The sequence below is a fragment of the Centropristis striata genome, chromosome 1, assembly GCF_030273125.1.
Source record: "Centropristis striata isolate RG_2023a ecotype Rhode Island chromosome 1, C.striata_1.0, whole genome shotgun sequence".
NCBI classification, from domain to species: domain Eukaryota; kingdom Metazoa; phylum Chordata; class Actinopteri; order Perciformes; family Serranidae; genus Centropristis; species Centropristis striata.
In genome coordinates, this window is record NC_081517.1 from 21,244,293 (window position 1) to 21,258,584 (window position 14,292).

General features: G+C 41.9%; 1 long non-coding RNA gene across 1 annotated transcript; it reads right to left on the minus strand.

Moving 5' to 3' along the window:
- Window positions 1–4,421: 4,421 nt before the first annotated feature.
- LOC131972705 (uncharacterized) lies at window positions 4,422–7,320 on the minus strand. Its single transcript, XR_009394490.1, has 3 exons — window positions 7,093–7,320; window positions 5,285–6,268; window positions 4,422–5,132 (listed from the first exon to the last, which is right to left on the minus strand). It is a non-coding gene; the product is annotated as an uncharacterized LOC131972705 (long non-coding RNA).
- Between the last annotated feature and the right edge of the window lie 6,972 nt (window positions 7,321–14,292).

Genomic DNA, 14,292 nt, shown 5'->3' on the forward strand with positions numbered 1-14,292 from the left:
ATACAGAGTACCTTAGAGATCAGCTCAGAGACACTATGAAATGGCCACAACAGCATCACTCAAAACTCTTAAAGATATACATTGGGTTCTGTCCCCCATGGTTGAGATAATCTGCCGGCTGCAGGAAGAAATAACTTCTTGTAGCCTTAAGCTACACCGTGTCTATGAGGAGGTTACTGCAGTAAGACAAGCACTCTACATGATTTTACTTCAATCCAATCCACTTTATTTGTATAGCACATTTAAACAACAAAAACATCTCCAAAGTGCTGTACATAGAATCAACAATAAAACAAACATTTCAATATAACAATCAGCAGAAAATAATAAGTGTATTACTCTAAAATGATGCTATAAATAAAACAATAAAATCAAACATAGTAAAATAAATAAAAGACACAAAACTCACGCAAAGTTAAAAAGCCAGGGAATAAAAATGGGTCTTAGACTTAAAGCACTCCACCGTGGGGGCTATTGGGACATGGAGGGGGAGGGCATTCCAAAGTCTAAGACCCACCAGAGAGAAAGCCCTGTCCCCCCTGGTTTTAAATCTTGCTCTCGGCACCACAGGCTGGAGCTGGCCCTCGGACCTCAATTTGAGCGCTGAAGTATAGATTTGGATGAGGTCCTTGATGTACTATGGGGTCAGTCCATTCAAAGCTTTAAAAACAAACAACAAAATCTTAAGATCAATACGAAAATGAACAGGGAGCCAGTGCAAAGACACAAGGATTGGGGTATTTACTTACAGATATCGGTCAGTTTGTCGGCGCTGGAAGTCAGATATCACAGAAGGCAAAGAAGTCTCTTTCATAGTGCCGTCCTGCAAATGTCCTGCTATATTGCCGGAAAGACCTGTCCCAGCTTTTCGCCTTAGGGCGTTCATACTGATCCCACAAAGGCTTGATATTCGTGCCCTCTCATAGTGCAGTCCAGCGTTGAAGAATGAGGTGATCCATGTTTTGAAGCTGCCATCCGCTGTGCCATCTTGGAACTCCTTCAGATGAAACCATCTAGCAAGTCTACATACCAGGATGTCTCTGAGAACTCCTTCCTGGAATGTTTAATAAGAATTCAATATCAGGATATCTTTGAAAAAAACAAGACCTTTCAAACAGTGCTTTGGTATATAGGTGTTGATTGAGCTCAGCTCTGCTAATAATACAAGTTAAGAAAAGCAGGGAAATTTCAGGAGCACGGCGCATCATTTCAGCACAGAGCTGAGACCATGTGAACCAGTAACTCTGCCGCTGATACCATGTGAACCAGTAACTCTGCCACTGAGGCCATGTGAACCAGTAACTCTGCCTATGAGACCATGTGAACCAGTAACTCTGCCGCTGAGACCATGTGAACCAGTGACTCTGCCGCTGAGACCATGCAAAGCTGCGACTGGTATTGAGACCATGCGAACCGGCGACTGCCACCAAGACCATGCGAACCGGCGACTGTGTCGCTGAGAGACCATGTGAACCGGTGACTCTGTCGCTGAGACCATGTGAACCAGTAACTCTGCCGCTGAGACCATGTGAAGCAGTAACTTTGTCGCTGAGACCATGCAAACCAGTAACTCTCCCGCTAAGACCATGCGAACCGGCGACTGCCACTGAGACCATGCGAACCGGTGACTGCTACTGAGACTGTGAACCGGTGACTGCCACCGAGACCATGCGAACCGGTGACTGTGTCGCTGAGAGACCATGTGAACCGGTGACTCTGTCGCTGAGACCATGTGAACCAGTAACTCCGCCGCTGAGACCATGTGAAGCAGTAACTTTGTCGCTGAGACCATGTGAACCAGTAGCTCTGCCTCTGAGACCATGCGAACCAGTAACTCTCCCGCTAAGACGATGCGAACCGACGACTGTCACTGAGACCATGCGAACCGGCGACTGTCACTGAGACCATACGAACCTGCGACTGCTACTGAGACCATGCGAACCGGCGACTGCCACCGAGACCATGCGAACCGGCGACTGTGTCGCTGAGAGACCATGTGAACCGGTGACTCTGTCGCTGAGACCATGTGAAGCAGTAACTTTGTCGCTGAGACCATGTGAACCAGTAACTCTGCCTCTGAGACCATCCAAACCAGTAACTCTCCCGCTAAGACCATGCAAACCGCCGACTGCCACTGAGACCATGCGAACCGGCGACTGCCACCGAGACCATGCGAACCGGCGACTGTGTCGCTGAGAGACCATGTGAACCGGTGACTCTGTCGCTGAGACCATGTGAACCGGTGACTCTGTCGCTGAGACCATGTGAACCAGTAACTCTGCCGCTGACACCATGTGAACCAGTGACTCTGCCTCTGAGACCATCCAAAACAGTGACTCTCCCGCTAAGACCATGCGAACCACCGACTGCCACTGAGACCATGCGAACCTGCGACTGCTACCGAGACCATGCGAACCGGCGACTGCCACCGAGACCATGCGAACCGGCGACTGTGTCGCTGAGAGACCATGTGAACCGGTGACTCTGTCGCTGAGACCATGTGAACCAGTAACTCTGCCGCTGAGACCATGTGAAGCAGTAACTTTGTTGCTGAGACCATGCGAACCAGTAACTCTGCCTCTGAGACCATGCGAACCAGTAACTCTGCCACTAAGACCATGCGAACCGGCGACTGCTACTGAGACCATGTGAACCGGCAACTGCCACCAAGACCATGCGAACCGGCGACTGTGTCGCTGAGAGACCATGTGAACCGGTGACTCTGTCGCTGAGACCATGTGAACCAGTAACTCTGCCGCTGAGACCATGTGAAGCAGTAACTTTGTCGCTGAGACAATGTGAACCAGTAACTCTGCCTCTGAGACCATCCAAACCAGTAACTCTCCCGCTTAGACCATGCGAACCGCCGACTGCCACTGAGACCATGCGAACCTGCGAAGTCTGCTACCGAGACCATGCGAACCGGCGACTGCCACTGAGACCATACGAACCTGCGACTGCTACTGAGACCATGCGAACCGGCGACTGCCACCAAGACCATGCGAACTGGCGACTGTGTCACTGAGAGACCATTTGAACCGGTGACTCTGTCGCTGAGACCATGTGAACCAGTAACTCTGCCGCTGACTCCATGTGAACCAGTAAGTTTGTCGCTGAGACCATGTGAACCAGTAACTCTGCCTCTGACACCATGCGAACCAGTAACTCTGCCGCTAAGACCATGCGAACCGGCGACTGCCACTGAGACCATGCGAACCTGCGACTGCTACTGAGACCATGCGAACCGGCGACTGCCACCGAGACCATGCGAACCAGCGACTGTGTCGCTGAGAGACCATGTGAACGGGTGACTCTGTCGCTGAGACCATGTGAACCAGTAACTCTGTCGCTGAGACCATGTGAACCAGTAACTTTGTCGCAGAGACCATGTGAACCAGTAACTCTGCCTCTGAGACCATGCAATCCAGTAACTCTCCCGCTAAGACAATGCGAACCGGCGACTGCCACTGAGACCATGCGAACCGGCGACTGCTACTGAGACCATGTGAACCGGCGACTGCCACCGAGACCATGCGAACCAGAGACTGTGTCGCTGAGAGACCATGTGACCCGGTGACTCTGCCGCCGAGACCATGTGAAGCAGTAATTTTGTCGCTGAGACCATGCAAACCAGTAACTCTCCCGCTAAGACCATGCGAACCGGCGACTGCCACCGAGACCATGCGAACCGGCGACTGCTGCTGAGACCATGTGAACCGGCGACTGCCACCGAGACCATGCTAGCCGGCAACTGTGTCGCTGAGAGACCATGTGAACCGGTGACTCTGTCGCTGAGACCATGTTTACCAGTAACTCTGCCGCTGAGACCATGTGAACCAGTAACTTTGTCGCCGAGACCATGTGAACCAGTAACTCTGCCTCTGAGACCATGCGAACCAGTAACTCTGCCGCTAAGACCATGCGAACTGGTGACTGCTACTGAGATCATGTGAACCGGCGACTGCCATCGAGACCATGCGAACCGGCGACTGTGTCGCTGAGAGACCATGTGAACCAGTGACTCTGTCGCTGAGACCATGTGAACCAGAAACTCTGCCGCTGAGACCATGTGAAGCAGTAACTTTGTTGCTGAGACCATGCGAACCAGTAACTCTGCCACTAAGACCATGCGAACCGGCGACTGCCACTGAGACCATGCGAACTGGCGACTGCCACTGAAACTATGTGAACCTGCGCCTGCTACTGAGACCATGCGAACCGGCGACTGCCACCGAGACCATGCGAACCGGCGACTGCCACCGAGACCATGCGAACCTGCGACTGCCACTGAGACTATGCGAACCTGTAACTGCTACTGAGACCATGCGAACCGGCAACTGCCACCGAGACCATGCGAACCGGCGACTCTGTTGCTGAGAGACCATGTGAACCGGTGACTCTGTCGCTGAGAGACCATGTGAATCGGTGTCTGTAAGACTGTCAATAATTTTTAATTTTATCCAATAAGACTTGAAGTTTATTATTGTGTTTGTGGTAATCTACATTTGAATGTCATTATAGTTATGTTTTAGAAAGTAAAACTAATGTTAATTGCAAAATGAATGTCATTGAAAATAATGTTAATGTCATTGAAAGGCCTTGAAAATCTACCATTGCTTTTTTTGTTTGTTTGATGTGCTTCTCTCTGGGTCAGGATTTGCAAAACTATCGTAAAATTTTGAAGCAACCAAGTAGATTGATAGTTATGTATACAGATAGCTTTCCCCTGAGACGCCGGTGTTGGTCTCTTGCATGCAATGTTTAGACTTACCCTTTCCGCCCCCTCCCCAGCAACAACAATTACAAATATCACAAAAGTTTTGTAATTCTAAAAAGTTACCATCAAGATGTAACCTCTCCTTGGATGGAAGTGTGTGCAATGGTTGGTTTAAAAAAAAAAAAGATGATGTTTAGTATGATTGACTTGCATTAAGTCATGTATTTAAATATACATTTCATGTTTGTGTTTGTTGAAATGGAAGACATACAATGTTTTGTGCATCACTTTGTGCAGAATTAACAATTGAAGAATTTTTTAAAAAGCTTATCTTTTCAACTGGTGAACGGGGGCAGGTGGGTCCAGAGGTCATCCAGCTGTTCTTGGACTGTGGGGGTGTCTGTATTTTCAGAACCTGATGACACACAATACCAAATGTATTCATACATTATACATACTCAATTGTGAATTAATATTTTATTATTCAAAGGAAGTAGTTAAGACAGCAGCTTGTATTATCAGGCCATGTCTGTGTCCACTGTGATGGGGAAAAAAACAAACCCATACCTTGTAGACTGGAGAAGGAGTTGTGGGTCCGTTATCCATCATCCACAGCCGGCTGGTTGACGGAGGTCTTTGAGGTACCCCATGGTCTGAAGTCGTTGGGCTAAGTGGGGCAGGATCTGCAAGGTCGAGACTTGTCCAACGCACTTTCTGAGCGGCATCTTGGAAGAAGTGGTCTTCCTCGTCTCACTTGGTCCTGCAATATACAATAGCCTGTACAACAATAACTCACAAAATAACACAATTGTAACAATAATATGCAATTGTAAGTGATCTGAACTAAATTAATTTGCTAACTTAACTGTCCCTAGACCAGCATAAAAAGCTAAACTATACAAACTAAATACTCTACTATAAACCTAACCTATTCCTAACCTAACCTAAATATAAATGTGCAAAAAATATGAAAAGTTAGCTTAGTCTGTCTTGAAGATGCTGGACACAGGAAACCTGGAAACGTCAGAAAATGCAGTGACTTCTATACTATATATTGAGGACCACATGCTGAAAAATCTGCATAATGACAACAAACAACATGGTGATGGCTTCTCTGGTTTTAGCCTACAAAATAAATAAAAACAACATGTTAATGAGACAGCAATACTTAATTAGATGAGAGTTTGACCAAGCGTCAATTAATGAATGAACATTATTGTTACCATTTTTTTTTTACTAGTTACTAGTTTTTGTACTAAGAATCTATTTTCCCCCCATTCTCTGATTTAAAAATAAATAAATACACGAATAATACTAATAATATTGATTATCCCAAACACACCGTTCCTTCAGATATATTTGTATATCACTATACATGACATCACAGAACAGTGGTTGAAAGTTCTTTATAAATAATAATTTCAGTGTTTCTCAACATTACTGAAGCATTTTTTTAAAATTGCTTACCTGAAAAGGTGAAGACAAACAACTGAATGCTGAAGGTCAACGAAGAACTGGATACTCAAGTCTCTTAGGTGAAGTAGTGTTTATCTAGAACAGGATGACAACCGTGAGCATTGCAGCAATGTAACAATAATGTGTTATTAATGTTTTAAATAACTGAATTAATGTATCACTTATTCATAAAATTCAGTATGAAGCTGAATATAATAATCTGCATCCTTTATAGATAATATAAATTTTAACTTTTCCTCATACATTTTTTACGTGTTTTATACATTTTTATAGCACCCATGGTCCTCAGGTGTCAAAAAGGACCTCATGACATTAGACTGGTTTTAGGAAATGTAGAAAAAAATATTACCAACTTTTTTTTCACCTTTTAAGGTAACTCATGACCAAAAAAAATTATATTTCATTTTCATTTTTTTTCATTATTATTGGTCAATTTTATTCAAATATACAAATATCAAAACATAAGTTTCACTAAAAGTTGACATGACCTACTCTGTGCATTCCAATCAAGTATTTTTTCAATTATTTTTTTCCACTATTACTATTGAAAAAAGTATCCAGGTTTTTTTTTTACTTTTTTCTCTCTTGAAGTCGAGGCCTAATTTTGAATATTTGACTAAAATTGACCAATAATAAAGAAAAAATTATGAAAATTATATATCAATCAATCAATTTCTGGGGCATGAGTTGCCTTAAATGATAAAATGATTTAAAAAAAAAAAAGTTGGTAATATTTTTTTTCTACATGTCCTAAAAACAGTCTTGTGTCATGGGATCCTTTTTGACCCCTGAGGACCATGGGTATATAGTCAATGGGAGGACCACACAAGGGTTAAAAAAAAAAATGCATAATTTATGAAAGTAGTTTATGTTAATAACAGTCTTTGATAAACACTCACCCGTAAATTAATGGTCAAGCTGTAAATCTGTGAGGTGAAAAACAGGATTAAAGCTTGCTAAGAAGATGAATATGAATGGATAGGTTTATAATTCTATTGACACCACAGCTCGGTAACACCATGGTAATAGTTAGGTAATAATCTGATAATAGTGGCGAATACTTTCTAAAGCATTCAGTGTAATAGTACCCAAATGCACCCTATACTAAATTTAAGCCTTAAATGAATTAGAAATTAGAAACTTAAATGGCTATGTCTCTGGTATTACAAATGCACCTTATTACATAATAACCTCTATTATCAAAATAGTACTGCAGGATTAATATCAGAAGAAAAGAGGATGAAAGCCTACAACGAAAATGCTTCACAGCACCACTTGAGGCCACACACACACACACACACACACACACACACACACACACACATGAATTAATCCAAAGCTGTTTAAGCCTACATTTTCAATTTCCAATAAATCTCTCTTTCTCTCTCTCTCTCTCTCTCTCTCTCACACACACACACACACACAGTACATTAATATTAGTCATAGGAACACATACTTCAGGTACCAGTTGACATGACAAATTGGAAAAAAGAAATGGTAATAGTTTTGGTAATAGTCTGCTAACAGTAGTGAGTAACATTGACATTGACACAATGTAAATTTTGAATGGTAAAGTAAAAGTTCATCATTACAGTACATTTTTACAGCCCTGACTCCATGGTTAAATGTATATCCCCATGATTATCTTTTCTTTTTCACCTCTCATTACCAAGTGACATGAGTTTCAGTTTAATATTATCCAAATACACCGAATGTTCAAATTTAGCCATTGATTAATTTCATTATCAAGGAAAATAGGATAAGCTAGCAATTTTTTAGTATTATTTTATTATTATTAGCATAATGACCCCTTCCCAGATAGACACAAGACAAAACACAGCAATCATAAACTTTTGTGGCCTAGATTATCAACCCACAATGCATTATAGGCTGTCTGTCAGTAGCATCAAATCAGTCAAACCATGCAATGCACTCTTAGAATCAATAGTGTTTGCTAACACCAGACACATCTACTGTTATAACAACTGTTAGCATCATGGTAACTGTAACATGGAGTAACTGTGAAGATATTCTGCCTCGACGGACCATTTCTAAATTGCTTGACATGATGCTAAAGCTAGCTCGCTAGAGAGCGCTAGCTCAGACCTAAGACCAGTAGCCGCAACAAACATCGTCCAAAAAAACCTCAAATAACTTGCAACTACATTTCACAAAATTTTCGACAGTAGTTTAAAAGTTCAAATATGAAAATGCTAACATTATAAGGCACAATTGTAATGGTAGTATGCTAGCGAAATATACAGCAAATAAAAACATGTCTTCTTACCTCAGACGAAAAGCCAGAGAGGCTTACTGATCTAAAGAACAACAACAACCGTTGTTGTTCTTTAGATCAGTAGTTCTCAACCTTTTTGAGTCGCGACCCCAAATTTAACATGCATGTTGTCCGCGAACCCCGCTCACTGAACAGAATCTCACACGCACAGTTCAGATTATCCAAAAAAAGAAACAAAATGACCTAAAAAAGGCAACAAAAGACACAAAATTATCAAAAAAGACACAAAATGACCAGAAGACACAAAATGACCAAAAAATACACAAAATGACCCAAAAAAGAAAAAAAATGACAAAAAAAGACACAAAATGACCAAAAAAAAAGAAACAAAATGACCAAAAAAGTCACAAATTTACCACAAAATGATCCAAGAAAGACACAAAATGACCAAAAAATACACAAAATTACCCCAAAAAAGAAAAAAAATGACCAAAAAAAGATACAAATGACCAAAAAAAAGAAACAAAATGACCAAAAAAGTCACAAATTTACCACAAAATGATAAAAAAAAAACACAAAAAAAGACACAAAATGACCAAAAAAAATACATTAAGTGACCAAAAAGACTAAAACACATGAAGACTTTAACACAGTGGAGACAGAGCTGACTTCCAAAATATTTTGGCGACCCCCAGAAATCATCTCGCGACCCCAATTGGGGTCCCGACCCCAAGGTTGAGAATAGCTGCTTTAGATGATGCCGCCGCTACCAGCTGTCAGCAGTAAACTGAAAAGGCACCCACGTGGAGGGCTGGAAAATGACCAATCATAAGAGGCCTGGGGTCAGCCTTGGCCCCGCCCCCAATGTGTCAAAAGTCCTCGCTCCGCGCGAGCACAGCTCCACCGCGAGCGAGCACGGGGGAGAATCTGCTTCATTCAGTTGCTGAATATGTGCGCGAAGATCAAACAAGTGCGCGCGGCAGTTGAAATCTGCGCGCGACACGAAATAAATGCGCATGCAGATGTGTTATCGCTCGCACGACTTTTGACTCAAATATGATGCCATAAAGTAACAGCATTTTTTAACCTTTTTATTACCAGTGATGAAGCCTAGAGTTGTAGTCGTGAACGTCATGAAACAACCTTTGTTGTTCTTAGATGATGCCGCCGCTCCCAGCTGTCAGCAGTAAACTGTAAAGGCACCCCACGTGGAGAGCTGGAAAATGACCAAGCATAAGAGGCCTGGGGTCAGCCTTGGCCCCGCCCCCAATGTGTCAAAAGTCAGTCATTCAGTTGCTGAATATGTGCGTAGATCAAACAAGTGCGCGCGGCAGTTGAAATCTGCCTGCGTGACATGAAATAAATGCGTGTGCAGATGTGTTATCGCTATGACGCCATATTTCTTGTTTCTAAATGGGTTTGCCGTGACACGGAGCAGAGACCTTGCAGTCCAGCGGTGCATGCTGTCTCTCTGAAGCAGAGGATGGCGGTCGTCGGCTTGATTGCTCTGCTCTGATTGGTCAACTCCACCTGGCCGCCTGGTTGCTCCTCCAAGACAGACAAGCATGAGACCTTATAACTTGACCATACATTGTCCAATCTGCCTCAAACTTGTCATGCATGATGATGGTTCATCACTGACCAGTTCTACATAACAATATTTAATAAATTCCCGCCCTTTTTGGTTAGCCACGCCCCCTTTCACAACTAATAAACTGTCCTAGAAACTTGTATAAGGTGTCAGATTACTCAGCATAGAGTTCCTGTTTAATTGGTGGTTGATTACCCCGCCCCTTTTCATTAGCCACGCCCCATTTTACTTACTCATGAACCGTTTGTCCTAGAAACTTGTATGAGGTGTCTGTGAACAGAGTCCCTGTTTAACTGCTGATTTAATCAACGAGAATCAAGGGCCAGAGGCAAGCACACAATCAAAATTTCTTTAGAAATGTTCTAGTTTTCAATATCATTGGTAAATATGTTATTGATTAAAGTGGCACAATGGGATGTGATTCTACTAGGTCTGGTGATTTTTGGATACAAACTCATGCTGTACATATATTGATGAATTCATCAAAGTCAGCACAGAGAAAATCAGCTTTTTGATTAGTTTTTGAAAGCATTTCCCCTATCCAGTCCTTGAATGCTTCAATACTAGAGCCCGGTGCTCTGTATATACAGCTGATTATTACATTTTTGTTTTTTTCTTCACATATTTTAATTGTTATACATTCTAATAAGTTATCAATGACAGTTGTCATTTTTTCTACTACTATAATTCAAGCTGTTATCCACATACACAGCCACTCCTCTTCCACTCTTGTTTTTTCTGTTTACACAGTTAAATTCATATCCCTCCAGTTCAAAATCCATTCCTTTATCTACATTGATCCACATTTCTGATATCGCAATTATTTAAAAAAAAAATTAAATTGACTTAAATATGCCCCGATGTTATTGAAGTTTGCATACAGACTTCTGCTATTGAAATTAATTATAGGCAATTTGCTGTCCGTTTTAATGGTCTGTTTGTACTGTTCAGCCGTGTAATAGCAGCAGTTGTCCTTGATGTTAGAGAAGAAGTTGTTGTCTGGGTCTATATCGTGCTCCAAGTCCAATAAATTATGGTCAGTGTATTGAAATGTTCTCAGTTCCAGTTTTTCATGATCAGCAATCCTTTGAATTATATCCCTATTGTCTTGTTTCTCTAAGGTAAACCTTCTGTGGGGTCTAAGTTAAAAGTACAAAAAATATGTTACTTCCTGTTGCCAGTGGGGGGAGGGCTATAACTACATGTAAATATTGACATATAAACGGGTTCAGGCCTGGACTCTGATCACACATGACAAATTTGGGTCAGATTGGACAATGTATGCTCAAGTTAGATCAACTTCCTGTAAACGGCGAGTACTCGCAATTCACCGCACCTCTAGAGCCATGCCCTTTACTGAAAATGCAGAGACTTCACAACAATGCATCATCGACTTTTTGAGGCTAATTTGAGACTAATGCTGCGTTCGATTGCACAATTCGGAAAGATCCGAGTTTGAAATTCCGACTTCAGAGGTAAATGCGTTTCATCGCTCATCCTCGGAAAACATGGCCGGCCACAGCAAATTGATGTTTGTTTAGATGTCTTTGGAGCATTTAAAAATTATTGTGGGGAAGTACACCAGCTACCTGATACAACATACAGTTAAATGGTTGTGTCCTCTCTGAGTCCAAATATAGGGTGGGATTGTGGTCTGCATAATACTTAAGAGACAAAAATATAATTAAATCTTATCGATTTCCTGGATATAATAAAAAGAAGTGCAGTATTACACCTTATAGACTAATGTAGTTTAAATATGGGAAAAACTATAATATTTTTTACACTTTTACTGTGCTTTTTCGTCCCTACTACGCTCACACAAACTCTTTAATTAACAGAGTGGGAGTGTAAATACCACTACAAAGTAATCCTAAACTTTTAGTGACACAAATGCTAAATGAAACAACACATAACAGACTAAATGTTGAAGATAAAGTGACTGTTTACCTCTCATGGTGTGTGGCGCCATTTTGCTTTGACGTTTTCCACGTATTTCCGACCCACTCAGGCTGCTTGGATCCTACCTGAATTCCCGAGTTGGAATCCCGAGTTCAAGGGCCGTTCTATTGCACTTTTCCGACTCTGAGGACTCTCGATCTCCGGTCGACTCTTCGGCTGGAATTTCTTGTAGGATGATGGGCTGAACACCAGATGGAGTTTCTTGGCCGGGAGTAATCAGTGTGGAAACTCTGACGGGATCTGCGATGGATATATTTACCCCCAGGGTGATAGGCGATGTCCGGGTGGAAGCGCAGCGCCGGTGGTGGGGTGGACCAAAGGGAGCGCAGTAGCAGCAGTTCAGCAGCCGTGTATTAAAGAAACACTGCTGATGGATTTATTATAAAGTTGAAGGCAGACCAGACGAGTACCACTCAGAGAAACAGTTTGTTAATCCACATCTTTGCTGGTGATGGACTCAAGGTAGTGGAAGCAGCCAGGTGAGGAGCGGGACAGCAGCTCGCCATGGGTAATGGCAAGGCCGGATTAACCATATGGGCAACTGGGCAATTGCCCAGAGGCCCACGACCTCTAAAGGGGGTAATTTCTGTTTAAAATGAGCTGAGGACCAAAATGCTACTTGATTCTAAATTCTTGATTTTTGTTTGTGTCTTGTCTTCCTCTGTTACGGCTCTATTAATTCAATACATTTGTACTGCTGGGAATAGGTGTTGGTAAATAAATATTGGATGCTTTGAAAGTGGTTGCTTACTTATTTTTTGTGAAAATTGAGGACAGTTCCTTCCATATCTTTTTCTATCTTTTTGTACGGTGTCCTTGAGTGCCAAGAAAGGCGCCTTCCAAATAAATTATTACTATTATTATTATTATTATTATCTATGTAGTGGGTCAATTTTGCCAGATTATACTGATGCTGATTTGTTTTGTTTTCATAACATCATATGTGAGTGAGTGGCCTTGTGGTGCATTTGTTCTATGAGCGTTTGCACATCTGAACATGAAAATGCAATTGATGACAGTTAGTTATTGATTAACTGAGTATATTGAATGTATATTACTGTAATTTATTCTGTATTTTGCCAGAATATGGTGATTCTGGGGTCGTGATAATGGGGCCCTTGAATATTGTTGCCCAGGGTACAGCAAAGTGTTAATGTGGCCCTGAGTAATGGGAGCCAAAATAAATCGCGTAGAATCTGATCATGAACTTCGACCAGATAATGAATTACTATGCAATGTATATTTAAAGAGGGAGGCTAATTGCATGGATAGAAATCAGTCAAAACGGCAAAAGATTACAAAAAAGCCAGAGAGCAGCAGCAGCCAGACGTGGCAGCACTCTCCCGGATGGGAGAATCTGTCTGAATGGGATGCTAGTCTGTTCTTTCCGGCCTGATATCCTTGACCCATTGCAGTTCAATAGCAATAGCAATCATTTCACTTGCTGTCTTATTATTGAGCCACCCAAAGCTCTTGATTGACTCCTAGCATGACTGAGTGACAATTAGTATGGGATGATTTTTAAATTGATCCAATATGTCATCATAAAGAGGATAAGCCTTTGATTGCCAGCTATTAATTAAAGGAGTGGTCAGGGAAGAGCTATATCAGTGATCTGTTCAAAACCGCAACTCAGTGTTTGCTGCAACAGTGTTGCCCACTACAATGATTTACCACTTCCTGGTTCTTATCCAATGGAATTGTATTATTGACTCATTATAAATGACTGCTGTTTAATGGAGGTTTTTAGAGAGTCTAGGTGGCATCATTACACTGAAGAGGTCTGTGATTGAATTATTGTGAAATGTGATCTCCTGGAAATGGTTTGTGGTGTGAGGCTGATGCATGGGGCTGACAGCAGCCTTTTATATACTCGCTGTGGTCCGCCTTTAACACAATGGACGTAATACACTAATACACACCAGATTAGCTACAGTTGAAGAAAACACCTTCCAACAAGCTAACAGCTCTTAAAACCCCAATGACATATTTTCTACTTTCTTTCTTTAACAGTTGATTGAGCTGGGATAGTACCTTCCTATGTCTTTTGCTATTACTGCCCTTTTAAAGTTGGGCTTTTGTCCTTTTTTAAAACTTAATTGATTAATGTTGGATAGCCTGGTCTAAATGCAAGTTAAATGCATTTCAAGACCAATATCATTTTCACCAGCTACACATGCTTATTAGAGGACTAACAACACAAAAAAAGCTAATTGTCATACCTCAGAGAGCAGATTTTCGACCAATCCCACAGCTCTTGTCCTGTATTTAGTATATGAAATTAGTATTTTTTTAAATTCTGTATTTTTA